Consider the following 15800-nt stretch of genomic DNA (forward strand, 5'->3'; position numbering starts at 1 on the left):
TTATATATATAGAATCATACTATATATATATATATAAAGTAGAATCACACTATATATTTTTTTGGCAGATTGATTTTTTTCCACACAACATTATGTCTATGAAATGAATCAAGTTTTATCTCATATAAATGCAGTTTATTTTCTACTGTCAGCATTTTATTGTATTATTATATCGGACTTTATTTGTCTATTCTACTTGATGATAAATGGGTTTCCAAAGTTTTGTTATTATAAATAATCCAGCTTGAACATTCTTATATGCCTTCTTGTGCCCAAGAGTTTCTCAAGGACACATGCTCAGAAAGTAGAACTGCTGAGTCATAAGGCATCTCCTTTTCACCTTTTCCAGATAATGCCAAATTAGTTTTCAACGTGAACACACCATCTTAGACGCCCATCAGCAGTATATAAGATTGCTTATTGTTCCACATCCTTGCCAGCATTTACCTTTTTTTTTTTTTTTTTTACAATATGGTGGGTGTGAAATTATAATCTCATTTTGGTTTTAATTTACCTTTCTCAAGCTACTAGTGAGATTGTGCTTATTTCCATTCTTTTCACTGGTTGTTCATTTGTGAAATGTGTGCCTATACCTTTAAAGATGATTAGGATATACCACTCCAAAATATGCCACTTTGAGATAAGGATTATTTTGAGCTAAAGGCAACTGAAAATCAGCAGATTCAGGAATAGTTCTCCTTTCCTCCTTTATTGCTTAGCATAAATTTTCCTTTGTGAAGGTGTCCCTACTTCTTCTGTACCAGGAAGAAGAAAATAACTCTTATCAAAGGAGATGGAAAGCCAGCACTGAGATGAATTTGCAAAAACGAACCTTACTAAAATAATCCGTATCTTCCATTAGTTTTTCCCATATATTTCCTAGTCACTACCCCACAGTTCATTATCCCTTGAACAACATTTTTTTTCTATTTTTCTTATGAGTTGTTTGGTATTTCTTACTTATTTGTAGAAATTATTTACATTTTCTGGATTATAATCCTTCTAATATTTCTAATCCTTTCTCAGGATTATATATGTGTGCTAAGTATCTTCTTCCAGTTTTTCACTCTTGTCTTCACTTTCTTTATGGGATCCTTTGATGAACAGAGTTTTTAATTTTAATATAATGAAAATTGTCAATCTTTTTATTTATATAATTTCCATCTTGTTCTTATTTTACAGGGTAAAATATTAAAATTAGTCACTAGATAGGGATGCCATCCATCAGTATAATTTTTATTATCTAAATCTTCTGATAAATTCAATATGATTTTTAAAGTAAAATAACTGGCATGTATATTTAAAAAAGACAAAATAATCCTTTTCAGCTGATTATAAGATTAATGCCTAAAAATCCCAAAGACTCTAGTAAAAAGTCACTACTAGATATGGTAGTTGCATTTAAGATAAATATACAAAATGTATAAAAAACACTGTTTTCGCAATTCTAGAAGCAAGCATCTAGAAATTGAAATGGGAAAATAATCTGGTCACAATAGTTGAGAAAGACTGTACAATACTTAGGAATAAATTTAGTAATAAATAGCATTAGTTGAACACTTGCTTTAGGTCTGGAAGTGTTCCAGATACATTGCTCATAGTAGCGCTGGAACCCAAGCTTCAAATGTAGACAGTCTGTCTCCAGTTCTTAAATCCCTTACTTCTTCCTTATCCCTGCTACCACAATTTTATTCTTCCCTCTTATTTCTACCTCTTTTCCATTCAACCCCTGTAACTAATCTGTTTAGATTCTGGTTTATCCTTCCTGTATTTCTTTTGCCCAAAGAGCACAAATGTGTGTTTTCTTATATACTCTTTTTTCTTCCATTAAGGGGAACATATTATAGATATTCTTTTGAACTTTTTTCCACTGAACTACATGTTCTGAAAATCACTCTATATCAGTTTATAGAGATCTTCATTTGTTTTGTTTTGTTTTGTTTGTACAGTTGCTCTACTGTGTGAATGTGCATTCTCCATTCAACCACTCTCCTAAGTATGGACGTTTAGGTTGCTTCCAGTATTTTGGAATTACAATCAAATCTGCGATAACCTTGTACATATGTATTTTTACATTGTTGGAGATGTATCTCTGCGGTAAATTCCTAGAAATGTATTCTGGTTTGAAAGATAAGTGCATATGTGGTTTTATAAGGTATTAATAAATCAACATCTAGGAGGGTTATACAAAAGTGTGCTGTAATCTATGAGACTATGTATTTCCTACAGCCTCACTAACAGAATATGTTGTCAGAATATGTCTTTAAATTTTTGCCAACCTAAATTTTGCCAAGTAAGAAATCGTATCTCAGTGTGGTTTTAATCTGCATTTTTCTAATGAGTTTGAACTTTTTCCACATTTTGAGTACCATTTTTCAATCTTTGCATGAATGCGCGTGTGTATGTATGTGAATTGTCTATTAATGTCTTTTTCCCATTTTTCTATAGAGATTTTGGTCTTTTTTCCTTTAATTTTTGAGGGTTCTTGTATATTAGGGATATTAGCCTCTTGTCTGTGGTATATGTTGTGAACATTTTCTCTCTGTTTGTCAGTTGTCTTTTGACTTTGTTCATGTTGTTTTCGTCATGCAAATTTAAACATTTTGTGTAGTCAAATTTATCATTCTGTTTTTTTTCCTTACCTCTAAATTTTGTGTCAGAGTTAGAAATCCATTACCTACATTGACCTTAAGGAGAGATCTACTCATATTTGCTTCTAGTACTGGAATGGTTTCATTTGTTTTTACATCTAGATTCCCAACCTAGTTTAAAAACAAAGAAAACAAAAAACCACCACAGGCTGCTTCAATAGAAGGAATTCAGTACAGAGAGTCAGTTTTAAAAAAGGTAGAAGAGAGTCTGAAAGGGCAAATTAGCCTTTTAAAGATCGGCAACAGCATAAAGCCAAGAGGGCTGGAGGGACACAGAGGAGGTGGTATGATCAGAGGCAGGAGTTGAGACACTTGCTAGAGCTGAGACCATAGAGGAAAGCCTTGTACTGCCTGGTGGGAGCTGGGTTACACATGCGACAGATACAGCTTCTTCTGGGAATGCCCCCAGAAGCAGAGAGGGAAAAGAAGTTTCCCAGCTTCTTCTATTTCACTCTTCATTCTCTTGCCAGTCCTTCCTAGTGACTAAATCTACCTGAAAGAAACTGCGCAAAGGAGACTGGAGACTGTAGAGCTCAGCCTCTGTGAGACAGAACAGAGTGGAAGGGTAGGGAACGAGACCCAGAGCAAACAGGTAAAGGCTGATGCCAAAGGTGTGTGTTTTTAGCTCTGGTATTGCCAAATTGCCCATCGAAGAAGCTACAGAGATTTATTGTTCTAACAACTGTGTTTCTTTTCCAACAAACTCTCCAGCATCATGAATTTGTCCATTTAAATTAAAATGGCATTTAGCTGTTTTAATTTGCATTTCCTTAATTATGAATGCAGTTAAGCATCTTCTTATTTGTTTATATGCCATTCATATTTATTTTTCTATTGTTAGAAGTTCACATCCTTTGTCAATTTTTCTACAAAGCTGTTGTACTTTCATATTTCTTCTACTATATATATGTAATTAAAAGTGTTGCAGATACTTTCTCCTACTATGCTGTTTACTTTTTAACATTTTTATCATGTTTTATTGTGGTTTTAAAAATTTTTATGTAGTCAAACATATAAATCTTTTTCATCTATATCCTCTAAATTAGAGATTTTTATCTCTTGCTTTCCTGTAATCCTATAAAAATATTGGGATGGAAGAATATTTAAAATTTTTCTTCCTATTTTTTTTTCTTCTCTAGCCAGAGATCATTATGATAACTAACACACTGGGTTTCTTCTAGGTTACTTTTCTGGGTTAAGAGCTGTTAGAGTTGAGAATATCCTCTTATACATCCTATATTCCCTCATTAATCAACAAAGGAATTTCTTAATTAATGAGAGAAGCCCTTTTTCTTCCCATCTGAGATATAAAATGTGATTAACTTGGAACCTCTGCCAGGCCTCTTTTTTAATCTCTAGGTCTGTACTGTGCTTTATCTACTCTTGAGTTCAAGTTTTGATTCTGGGATGTGGCTTGTAATGAACAAGGCCTTGATTTAATTGGCAGCTAGAGACAGTATTCTATTAGGAATAGAGGCTCACCTCTCTAAGATATGCAAAAGTTTTCTTCTGTGCAAAACGCATGAGATAGTGTTCATACTGATCCCATGATTCTAACTGACCCCATGAAGTTAATAAAAATATGCTCTACAAAAGTGAGAACCATGTGAGTTATGTGTTTAACTGACATTCCTGGCACTTAGCATGGTACTGGCTAAGGATCCTCAATAAATATTTACTGATTTAAAGATTCTTTAAGTCAAAAGAATCTCCTTCCCAACATACCTGAACCCTAGGGAGTGATGACTACAAGTGTCTTGGAAAAGATATTTCTGTTATTAAGATGTGGCATGGTTAGGTCTTATAATATAAATTTGTTTATTTTTAATATATAGTATCCTACCCTGCTTTCTTATTGATACTTTAACAGCTACTTTTACGCCTTCTTCAGGCCTAATGTCATTGAAAAAAAAAAGCAGTCCAAAAAATTGCTAACTTAAGAAGGAGTTGAAAGGATTACAATATATGCTTACAAAGCTAGTTTTTAATTCTTAAAACCAGTTCGTTAGTTCATACAAACTAGATATAAGTACAGATGGGAATAAGGAGAAAAAGACAGAAGGACAGCTTGGTTGTAGGGGAAAATGAAAGGAAATGGAGTGCTGGGAGGAGGAAGGATAGAGAAAAGGATCTTCCAATATGAAGACTAAGAAGGATAGAGTAAATTTTCCTGCCCCCCTCCACCCTATACAGACACATAATCTGAGAGCAATCCACTATTCAACAGTTGTGGACATTTAGAGTCATCTTATTAGATGGTAAGTAACTTGGATGCCTTGGGTGGATAAATAAATGTCCAAGGAAAACCTTACCATCTTGTATAAAGGGCAAGTGAACAGCAAGAGTGAGGACTTTGCCAATGAGCACATGTTGGATTTCTTCCACTTTTTGGCTGTTATGATTAAGCCTGTTATGACCATTTGTGTACAAATTTTCATGTGGGTATGTTTTCATCTTTTTGTGATAAATTCTAGGAATTGAATTGTTGAGTCATATGGTAACTATGTTTAACCTATTGAGGAACTGCCAGACTATTACTTAAAGCAGAGGCATCGTTTTATATTCTCAACAGTAATGCGTCAGAGTTCTAATTTGTCCACATCTTCACCACATGTGTTGTCTATCTTTTTTTATTGTAGCCTTTGTGGTAAGCCCAATGTGGCATCTCATTGTGTTTTTGATTTGCATTCCCTAGATGGTTAATGATATTGATCATCTTGTGTATATTGGCCATATATCTTTGGAGAAATGTCTATTCAGATCCTTTGTCCATTTTTAAGTGGGCTATTTATCTTTTCATTGTTGAGTTTTAAGAGTTTTTAAAATATATTCTGGATATTAGTCCCTGGATATGATTTGCAACTATTTTCTCATATTTTGTTCTTATCTTTTTACTTTCTAGATAGTGTCCTTTGAAGCACAAGGTTTTAAATTCTGATGAAATCAAAATTTCTTTTATTTCTCATGCTTTTAGTATCATATCTAAAAAATCCATTGCTTAACCCAAAGTCAAAATTTACACTTAAGTTTTACACTTAAGTTTACTTCTAAGAGTTTTAGCTTTTATATTTAGGTTTTTAATCCATTTTGAGTCAATTTTTGTATGCAAGAAATGGAATGCTGGGAGGAGAAAGGATGAAGTGGGGGTCCAACATTATTCTTTTGCATGTAGATCCTATTATCCCAGCATCATTTGTTGAAAACACCATTCTTCAACCCCCACCCCCATTGAATTGTCTCACTACCCTTATGGAAAATCAATTGATCTATATTTTTCTTAAACTCTTTTTAATGTCTCTGTTTAAATGTGCAATGTTTCCTGCTGGATCTTGCCTGATACAGTAACTGGTACCAGAAGTGGTCCCAGGAAACTCCTTCAAAATGAGCTTCTGGGATTAAATTGCTAACATATTTCAGGAACAATGACTAGATTCTTTGCTGGAGGAAAGCGAACACTGATAATCCACAGAATATAGTGGAATGATGATTACCCAAATAGTAATAGTAGCATGAGAGGATGTGCAGATTGAGGGCATTGAGAGACCAAATCACTATGGCATTTAGTTGCTGTGCTAGCAATAGAAATTATAAAGACTTGAGGCAAGTCAGTGATTTCTGATGGCCCTACAAAGGGTAAAGGATGCTTGATTCAGAAACTGAGATATCAGAAAACCTCCATGACAGCTTCGAAGTTGGAGAGCTAACAGAGCTAAACATCAAGCATAGGGGCCAAATTTAATGACTATAGAGTTTTAACAAAACTGATATTCAGCCCTGTTAGGATCTCTTCTGTAAAAGTAAAGGCACTTGTAGGTAAAAGGGAGACCCTAAGACATAGGATAGGCTCATTTTGATGGACAAGAATGAGGTAAAAACCTTAAAAATACTGAATTCCCACTCACACCCATCCTAAACCTTTTCTCCTCCTTAGCTGTTTGAGGAAACCAGTCTTCCCTTGCATATTTTAATAAATGTAACTTGAGCAGTAGTCTCCCAAGATTATGACAGTTCTCTGAACCCCCTCTACTATCCTTAATTCTTTCTAGCCCCACAATGATAGTTAGATCCAACATAAATGTTTTAGTTTACTCAGGCTGCTGAAACAAAGTACCACAAACTAGGTGGCATAAAAAACAGAATTTATTGTCTCAAAGTTCAGGAGGCTAGAAGTCCAAGGTCAAGATATTGGCAGTACTAGTTCCTTCTGAGGACTGTGAGAGAGAATTTCTTCCATGCCTCTCACCTAACTTCTGGCGGTGTTTTGTTTTGTTTTGTTTTGTTTTGTTTTGTTTTGGCAGTCTTTGGTGTTCCTTGACTTGTAGAAAATAGCCCTGATCTCTGCCTTCATGTTTTAATGGTGTTCTCCCTGTGTGCATGTTCCCTTTTTATAAGGACACCAGCCAAATTGGATGAGAGTCTACTCTAACGACCTCATTTTGACTTGATAACCTCTATTATGGCCCTATCTCCAAATAAGTTTGCATTCAGAGGTAGCGAGGGTTAAAACTTCAACATGAAAATTTGAGAAGACACAAGTCAACCTTCAATGATAACCCAGACAGGAAAATACAAGACCTTATCTGAGAAGAGACAGCCTATACGTGAGAAAAATTGTAGGATCTCAGCAATGTGTATTGGCAGGAACAAGAGATTAGATTCCAAAGGTGTTAGACCAGTGATGATAAATACAAGATTTGATTAGGCTGAAGTTATCATTTATGTGTTCTCTCTTGCAAATCAGAATTTGATGTGTTGGCTCAAGCACCTAGAAGAAGCATGAATATTTTCCTACGTTGGCTAATTGAATCTTGAGCCTAATTCATTGCCCTTCAATTTGGGATGGCTGAACTTTCCTTAGTGTAGAGGAAGGAGTCTAAAAACTCAGAGAAACAACATTTAAGCATGATGGCATGAACCTATTATGATCTACTTACTTTACCATTCTAAACCACACACACATCCCTGTGAGACAATTCCCACACCAATACACTATAGAATGCATTGGTAAGGCGGACATCAGCATCCTTATAAAGCTCTGTGGTAGCTGTTTTTTGACTCCGGAGATGACAATGAAAGATGTTGCTAAGGAATTGAATTCCCTAATCTCAAATGGAATAAAGGGATCCAGGAATATGAAGAGGCATGGTGACCCGTAAGCCTCAGTGACAAGTTGAGCACAATTACCAAAATAACTCACAAGGATGAAGTAGTAATCAGAATTACTCTATGTGATCTATAGAGATATGTAACAATGTATAATTGGTCATAAGACCTTAGGAATTAAATACAAGGGCAGCCTATCAAGATATTTCTCTACATATTCAGACAATGATTCTAGGTCTAGTGGACAGAAACCTAATATTAGTCACTGTAGTGGGAATTCACAGCCTCTATGCAGTTTCTAGAACTAAACTAGTTCACAGACATGGAGCCCCAAAGGACCCTGCAATGTGATGAATCCCCAGTAAAACTTTTCCCAGAGACAAGTGGGGGGCCACTTACCAGTGTGACTATATATTGGGAAAAGGTAAACATCTTTGCCATTACTTAATATTGGTTTTGAACTGAAGCTCATCCCCAAGAGACACAAAATAAACAAAATAAAATAAGATAAAGCAAAAGCAAACAAACAAACAAAAATCCACCATAGTCCACTAGGTAGAGTTGAACCTTATGGAGGTCAGGAGATATATGGAATCTTTACCAGGATCAGTTTCACAGGGGGTCCGATGGCCTGATGGAGCATTTCTATCGTTACCTAGTCTCCAATGCATGGTAGGAAAAGGAATATTTAGAAACTGTTATTGACTAATGGAGTGAAGACTATTATGGTTAGAATATTCAAGTGGAAACTACTGAAACTCGCTCTCTGGCCCAGCAACATAGTATTCCAAAAATAATTCTGCTTCCCAGGGAAAATTCTAAAGATTAGTGCATCTACCATAGACTTGGAAAGATGCAGAATGGTGATTCTTACTGCAGTCCCATTGAATTCTCTACCTGGTGCAAAAACCACATGTGTTTCAGAGAATGACTGTAGATTACTGGAAGCTTAAGCAGGGAGTAAAGCCAATCACAGTGGTGATTCTGGATGTGGAACATTTTTGCTCCTTAATCATCCTGTTGCTTTGGAAGAAACTTGACCAAGAACAATAGGGCAATGATGAAATTATCTATGTTAAAATTATGGTGTTGATGATGAACATGTACTTTTAGATAAATTTTTTTTCTCTCCCTGCACATAATCATTAATCTAGATTCTGTATATCTGTCTATAAAATATTTAGCTTTGCTTCCCTGTTTTCAGCATCGCATTCTATAGTCAACTCTACTACTTATTCAGAAGTCATCTTGTATTTAAGTATTTCAACCATTCCATGGTTAAAAACTTAAGATGCTGCCTTCTTCTTCGCTAATATGAAATTTTCTATCACTTCTAAAGCTTCCTCTCATTATTCCCTATATTCTTCCTAGTTCCAGTTGGTTGAAAGCATTTATAGTAAATAAGTTTCCTTTCCAGTGCCTTATCTGCCATAAGCAATACTCACTTCTTCCCTCCCATCTAACCCCGTCTTCAGAGTTTTCTTTCCTACTAAGACCCAAAGGTTGATAATTATCATTGCTCTATAAGGAGATTGCATTAACAAAAGATTATTACCTGAACCAAAACTGAGGGTTTTGTGGAGAATTTCAGGCATAAAACATCTGCGAAGAAGGACATCTTTAATGCAGCATTACCGTGTGTTTTACCCTATGACCAAACTACCATTCAGGTCCCAGATCTAAAGGGAGATATTAAATGTCTAAAAAGGTATATTTATTTGATGCTTAATTGTACCCATAAAAGAAAATCAAACTTAAAATAATATAAAAATTTTCACCTGTTGGTTTGGAAAAGATGAGGTGAGGGTATAGAGAAACAGGCAGTTTCTCACATAGTTGTTAGGAATATAAATTTATAACTTCTATCCAGAACAAATGGGCAATTGCTCCTAAAATTGAAAATGCACATACTTTTTGACTCACAAATTCCACTTCTAAGAATTTACCCTCCATATATGCTCCCAATAGTACAAGTTGATCTGTTAACAAGGATCTTTATTGCAGCATTATTTATAATAGTTGCAGGCACCAGGCCTGGCTGGCCCAAGGTCTGGCTGTGATCCAAGGTCTGGCTATTATTCAAGGCCTGGCTAATCCAAGGCCTGACTGGCCCAAGGTCTGGCTGGTCCAAGGTCTAGCTGTGATCTAGGCCCGTGGCTAGGAATAGGACCCCAGATTTAGGAAAACAAAACAAAACAAAACAAAACAACAAAACAAAACAAAAGCTTATTGTATCACATATGTGTGGCTGAAGACCACTATTGTACTCTGCTATGTGAGGAGCCATGCGGCCCCCTGGAGAGCAGAAGGGGAGCACAGGAAAGGGGAGCAGAAGTGCACGCAATACCGCGCTCCCCACAATAGAGCTGCACTTCCCAACAGAAGTATGCTCTGCACAATAAAGTTGGTGCTTGCCATTTTATTCTTAGTCCGCCTCTTGTGCATTTTTCCAACTGGGTGCCTCATCATCGAACTTTCCCTTCTCGATCAGCAATACTGCTGACACTTGATGTAGCCAACAAGATTTGCTCAGCCCTGATAATTGGCATAGCCAACAGGATCCACTTGGCCCTGACAATAGCAAAAAGAATAAATGCAATTAGAATGTTCTTTAATAGAAGATTGGATAAATAAATTATGATACCTATACATGATGGAATACTATGCAGCTGTTAAAAAGAATGAAGGCCCATTATGTGCATTCATTTGGATAGTCTTATATATGATGTGGCTATTAATCAAAAGCTATAGGTGATATCCAGAATTCACATAATGGAATAACACAAGGGATTAGATTGTCAAATCAAACTCACCAAACCAGGGACTTACCTAGTAAAATGTTTTAGATATGACATATCCATTTTATACTCGGATAATTGTATAGCTTAATAACATTTTCCAGGAAGCCTTTTCCTATAAATTCAGAGATTCCAGATTTAGTTATCATGAGCAATCCTAGACAGCTATTGGTACATTCTGCCAAAAGCATTCCATAAATAAGGACTCTTCAGCTAGCAAGTACCATTAGCTTCTTTGCCAGGAGGCCTATTTACTAGAATGTTCACAAGAAAAATAGACCAGATTGCCTCTCTTCGTTCTTCCCCAGAAATATCTCCCAGTAATAATTATTTGCAAACCTGCTGCATAATAACTATATCTTTCCCATTCAATATTTTAAATATAAATAAAAATTGGCTGGTTCTGAGAATATGAAAATGATGGAGGTTTAATTATGTTAAAAGATTTTAAAAATTCAACCAAAAATACATTTATATGTCTTAGGATACAATCAAGTTTAACAGTTTTTAGAATTAGAAGGCAAAAAATTAGTCATATCTTTAAATAAATATGAATAGTTACAATGCAATTCAAATTTAAAGGAAGTATAAACTACTCTGCATATCCAGTCTTCTGTTCCTTCACCCTCCAAAATCTATCAAACAACTTTTGTTACAATATATTTGTAGATCTCCTCAGAAAATTTACTCCCCACCCTAACACACCCTTAATAAAAGAAGCATGTTTCAATATTAAGTTGAACCATACAAAATTCCTGATATTTGATTGTGTCGACCTACAAAACAACAATTTCTTATGGTTAAACTAATACTACATGGGCACTACCTTATTTCATCTCTAAATGTAAGTCACACAAAATATATAAAGAACCAAATTGATAGAAAACATTCTAATGATACAATAAGGCAAGATTGTGACCAAGAAAAAGCCCTGATTCAAGTGAGGAGACCTCTACGCTAGTGTCTCCCTCATCTCCTACTAATTGTAAGTATTTGGGGAAGTCTATTTATGTCTCTTAAGTTAAATTCCCTTGCTTGTCAAACAAAAGTTTAAATGCAGATGATTAAACCACAATGAGATACCACTTTGCCATAGAGAATAAAACAGAAAATACCAAATATTGGCAAGGATAGGAAAAAACTGAAACCCTTGTGCATTGTTAGTGGGAATGTAAAATAATGCAGTGCTGTGAAAATAGTTTAGAAGTTCTTCAAAAATCAAAACAACATTATCACATGACCCAGCAATTCCAATTCTATGTATACATCCAAGAGAATTGAAAACATATACTCGCACAGCAGTGTTCATAGAGGCAATATCTGCATTAGCAAGATGGTAGAAACAACCCAAATATCTATTAACAGATGAATGGATAAACAAAATGTGGTATATATCCAATGGAATATTATTTGGCCTTAAAAAAGAATTAAATTCTAATACATGCTATAACATGTATAAAACTTGAAAATATTGTAGTAATTGAAATTAGCCAGACACAGGACATACATTCTCTGATTCCACTTATTTGAGGCATCTAGAATAGGTAAATTCATAGAGATAGAAAATAGAATAGAGATCATGAGGAGCTTAAAGAGAGGGGTTATTATTTAATGGGTAAAGAGTTTCAATTGGTATGATGAGAAAGTTATGGAAATGAACAGTGGTGATGGTTGTACAACATTGTGAATATACTTAATGCTACTGAATTTTATACTGAAAAAAACGCTTAAAATGGTAAATTTTATGTTATATATATTTTACCACAATAAGAAAACATAGATAATTATCATTAGCTCTATTATTTTAACTATAGGTGTTGTAAGTTTTTCTTTCATTTTATGGTAGAAATAGTAGATTATTAAAATCAAAAAATAATTTCAAATATTGCTTGCTGTCATTAAATTCAAGAAAGAAACAACAAAAAAATCTCACAGCTTTTAAAATGAGTAATAAAATGTACTTCATAATACATATTGAAGTTTTAAATATTTTAAGAAAATTTCTACCCATGAACATAAATGCAATAAAAAATTTTAAATATATATGGAATTAGTTGTAAAAAATGACATCTACCATGAGGAAAAAGAAAGTTATGTGACAAGAAGAAGAAACAACAAAAAGTAACTTTTACGGGAGATTGCAAATTATCTTTATTCAGAAAATTCACAATTTCTTGAGCTTTAACAGCATTAACAGGGAGCATTAAGAAGAGGAGGTGGTTCGAGAGTATCTGTTGGTTTCTCAGAAAAACGTGTAACAACGAAATATTTTATATTTAAAGACAGGTAGCAGATGTCTTGTAATTCTTCGCATTGTTGCTTCATTGATGATTTGAAATAATCCAAAAGAAAGATAATTTCAAATTTCTGAGTGTTTTAAACAAATGTTGAATATTTTATGACGCGATAACAAAGAATATTGTGTGAATGGATGAGCCAGTGGCAATAAACCTCATTTTGGCAGTGGACTAGTGAAAAGGGCAATTTTTTGTTCAGCAAACCTCATTTGAGCACTCATATAGCACAGGCTTTGGAGTCTGACAAACAGTGGATTCTTCTCTTGGAGCTACCACTTGAAGATGTGTGTCTTGGGAAAAGTAATTTTTCAGTGCCTCGATCTACTTGTCTGCAAAATGGGGGTTTAATAATGGTCTTGTTGAGATGGTTAAGTAGATAATATGTATAAGATTCTCAGTACTGTGCCTGGCACATAATGAGCCTTTGATAAATGCTGTCTACTAGTTTCAAGAGCGATGTACTGTACAGTGGGCTAAAAATTACATATATGGCATAAGTTGCAGTTTGAGCCTATGGTCCACTTGCTGTAGGATTTAGGCATGTCAGTTGGGCTAGTGGCCTGATATAAGAGGAAAATAGGAACCTCTGAAAACCTTTCTCTTCTCTTAGAGAAAGAAAGAGTGAAGGACAGGTTTAGTTCAAGAAAAGGGGCTAGAGTAAAAAAGAAGGGTAACAATGCCTAGTACTCAGAATACTCTACTGGCCACAATCTCTGACTGTAATGCAATTAAATTAAAAATTAATAAAAATATAACTTAAAATTTATTTGTTAATATAAAAGTGCACCATTAACCCATGAGACCAAGAAGAAATCATGGTAAAAATTAAGAAACTTTAAACTGAATGATAATGAAAATATCAAATATCAAAACTTCTGGGATGCATCTAAAGCAGCATGTAGAGAAAATTTTTTAGTTTAAAATGTTTGTATTAGGAAATAAGAAAGCTAGAAATTTATAAGCTTAGAGAGTTAAAACCAAAAAAAAGAACAACAGAATAAACAAAAGTAGAAGAACATAAATAAGAGCAGAAAATCATAAACTAGAAGCCAAGACACAATAAATATTATCTGTAGAGCCAAAAAATTGATTATTTGAGACTAATAAAATAGACAAAACTTTGGTGAGAATGGTGAAAAAAAAAAAAGAGAGAGAGGAAAGCCACACATAACTAATAGAATTAAAAAAGGGGGAATGTAATAGCAGATTTGGCAAATATTTAAATAATAATTAAATAGTATTTATACAAATAAGTATGCTAATAAATTTGAAAATTTAGATCGAAATGCCAAATATTTAGAAAAAAATATAACTTACCAAAATTTACTCTAGAAGAAATAAAAAGCCTAAATAGTTCTATCATCAGTAAAGTGCTTCAATCATAAATTTAAAATATTCCCACAAAAAAATATTAGACCCTTAAGATTTTATATGTGAGTTATATTGAGCTTTAAGAAAGAGATCATTGCAACTATATGAGCTCTTCCAAATAACAAAAAAGAAAGAAAGCTCCCTGTGGTGAAGTTGTCAACTGTATATATAAAATCTTCCTCCCCTTCTTCCAAGGGGAAGAAGGCAACAGCAGGTGTGTGGCTGCACAGCCAGAGACTATGTTTCTTCCTCCATTGTAGTTAGATGTGGTTATGTGAATAAGTTCTCCCCAAATGAATGTGAGCAGACATTAAAAGTACGATGTCTTGTGCTTGCTTTGGCATCACATGTACTAAAATTGGAATGATACAGAGAAAATTAGCATGGCCTCTGAACAGGGATAACACGCAAATTCATGAAACATTCCATTTTTTTGTGCAGTGCCCCAGCTTTCTCACACCATTTGCTGATTAGCTCAGAAGAAACAATGAGTCAAAGCATAATGTATGGTGTGCATAGCAAAAGTATGACTTTTCACTCTATTAAAAAAAGTGCCATGTCTTTCTCTTCATAGAGCATGTGTGCCCACGTCACTCTTATTATTTCCTGCTTGCTGAAACATGGACGTAGCTGCAATCTTGTTTCAACCATGCAAATGGAGCAAAATCCTTGGTGGTGACTTAGCCTCAAATCAGAAGGAACCAGGGTTCCTGAATGACAATGAAGATTAGACTCACCTGGCAATTTGGAACACCCATCCTTGACTTTTATATATTAAGTGGAAAACTATATTAAAATATAAAACTGTGCATCGAGTCACTTTTTCAAAAATGGAAAAGATAAGCCATAAATTGAGAGAAAATATTTTTTACACATATAATCCATAGAGATTAGTATTCAAACAAATTTTAAAATTTGATGAATCATTAAGAAAAAGATTTTAAAAAGATGGACTTAAGCTATAAACTGTCATTAACGTTGATGGGGTTCAGGACACATTACCCTCAAATATAGCACCTTAGCATTTTGAATATTTTCAGCTGAAGGGGTTAGAGGGAAAAAAGCAGAAGCAAGAAAATCACTCTGACCTCCTCCCCTCCCCTTGCCCTTCTTCCCTGAAACAGGTCAAAAACTTTTCAGTAAAGGTATCCTGCCTTTACCCAGAGAGGAAAGGAGCATCCTTATCTCCAAAGGCAAAGGGAGCCAAGAAGAATTCTAACAAACAGATCTTGCTAAGTGTCCCCAGTTTACTACAATTACCTCATACTTCTTAACCTACTACTATATTCTTCCATGATTGTCCATTCTTCATTAAACCTAGCATAAAAATACACAGGTCTAACTATTTGTGTGTGTGTGTGTGTGTATATGTGTGTGTGTGTGCGCGCGCGCGCGTGTGGTGGGAGGGGGAGGGGAGGGTTAATTTCCCTATGAAGGCTCCCGTGACACATAAAACTTATATTAAATAAATTTGTATGCTTTTCTCCTGCTAATATATTTTCATCAGTTTAATTATCAGACTCAGCCAGGTACCCTAAAAGGTTAAGGAAAACTTTTCCCTCCCCTACATTTTATATATA

The 15800-nt window shown here is 34.7% G+C and overlaps 1 non-coding gene across 1 annotated transcript; it reads left to right on the top strand.

Annotated features, from left to right (window-relative positions):
• The first annotated feature begins 14548 nt into the window (after window positions 1-14548).
• On the top strand, window positions 14549-14655 carry LOC112480395. The gene has a single exon (XR_003046578.1). It is a non-coding gene; the product is annotated as a U6 spliceosomal RNA (small nuclear RNA).
• Window positions 14656-15800: the final 1145 nt, after the last annotated feature.

Source organism: Pteropus alecto, unplaced genomic scaffold (genome assembly GCF_000325575.1).
Source record: "Pteropus alecto unplaced genomic scaffold, ASM32557v1 scaffold103, whole genome shotgun sequence".
Lineage (NCBI taxonomy): Eukaryota > Metazoa > Chordata > Mammalia > Chiroptera > Pteropodidae > Pteropus > Pteropus alecto.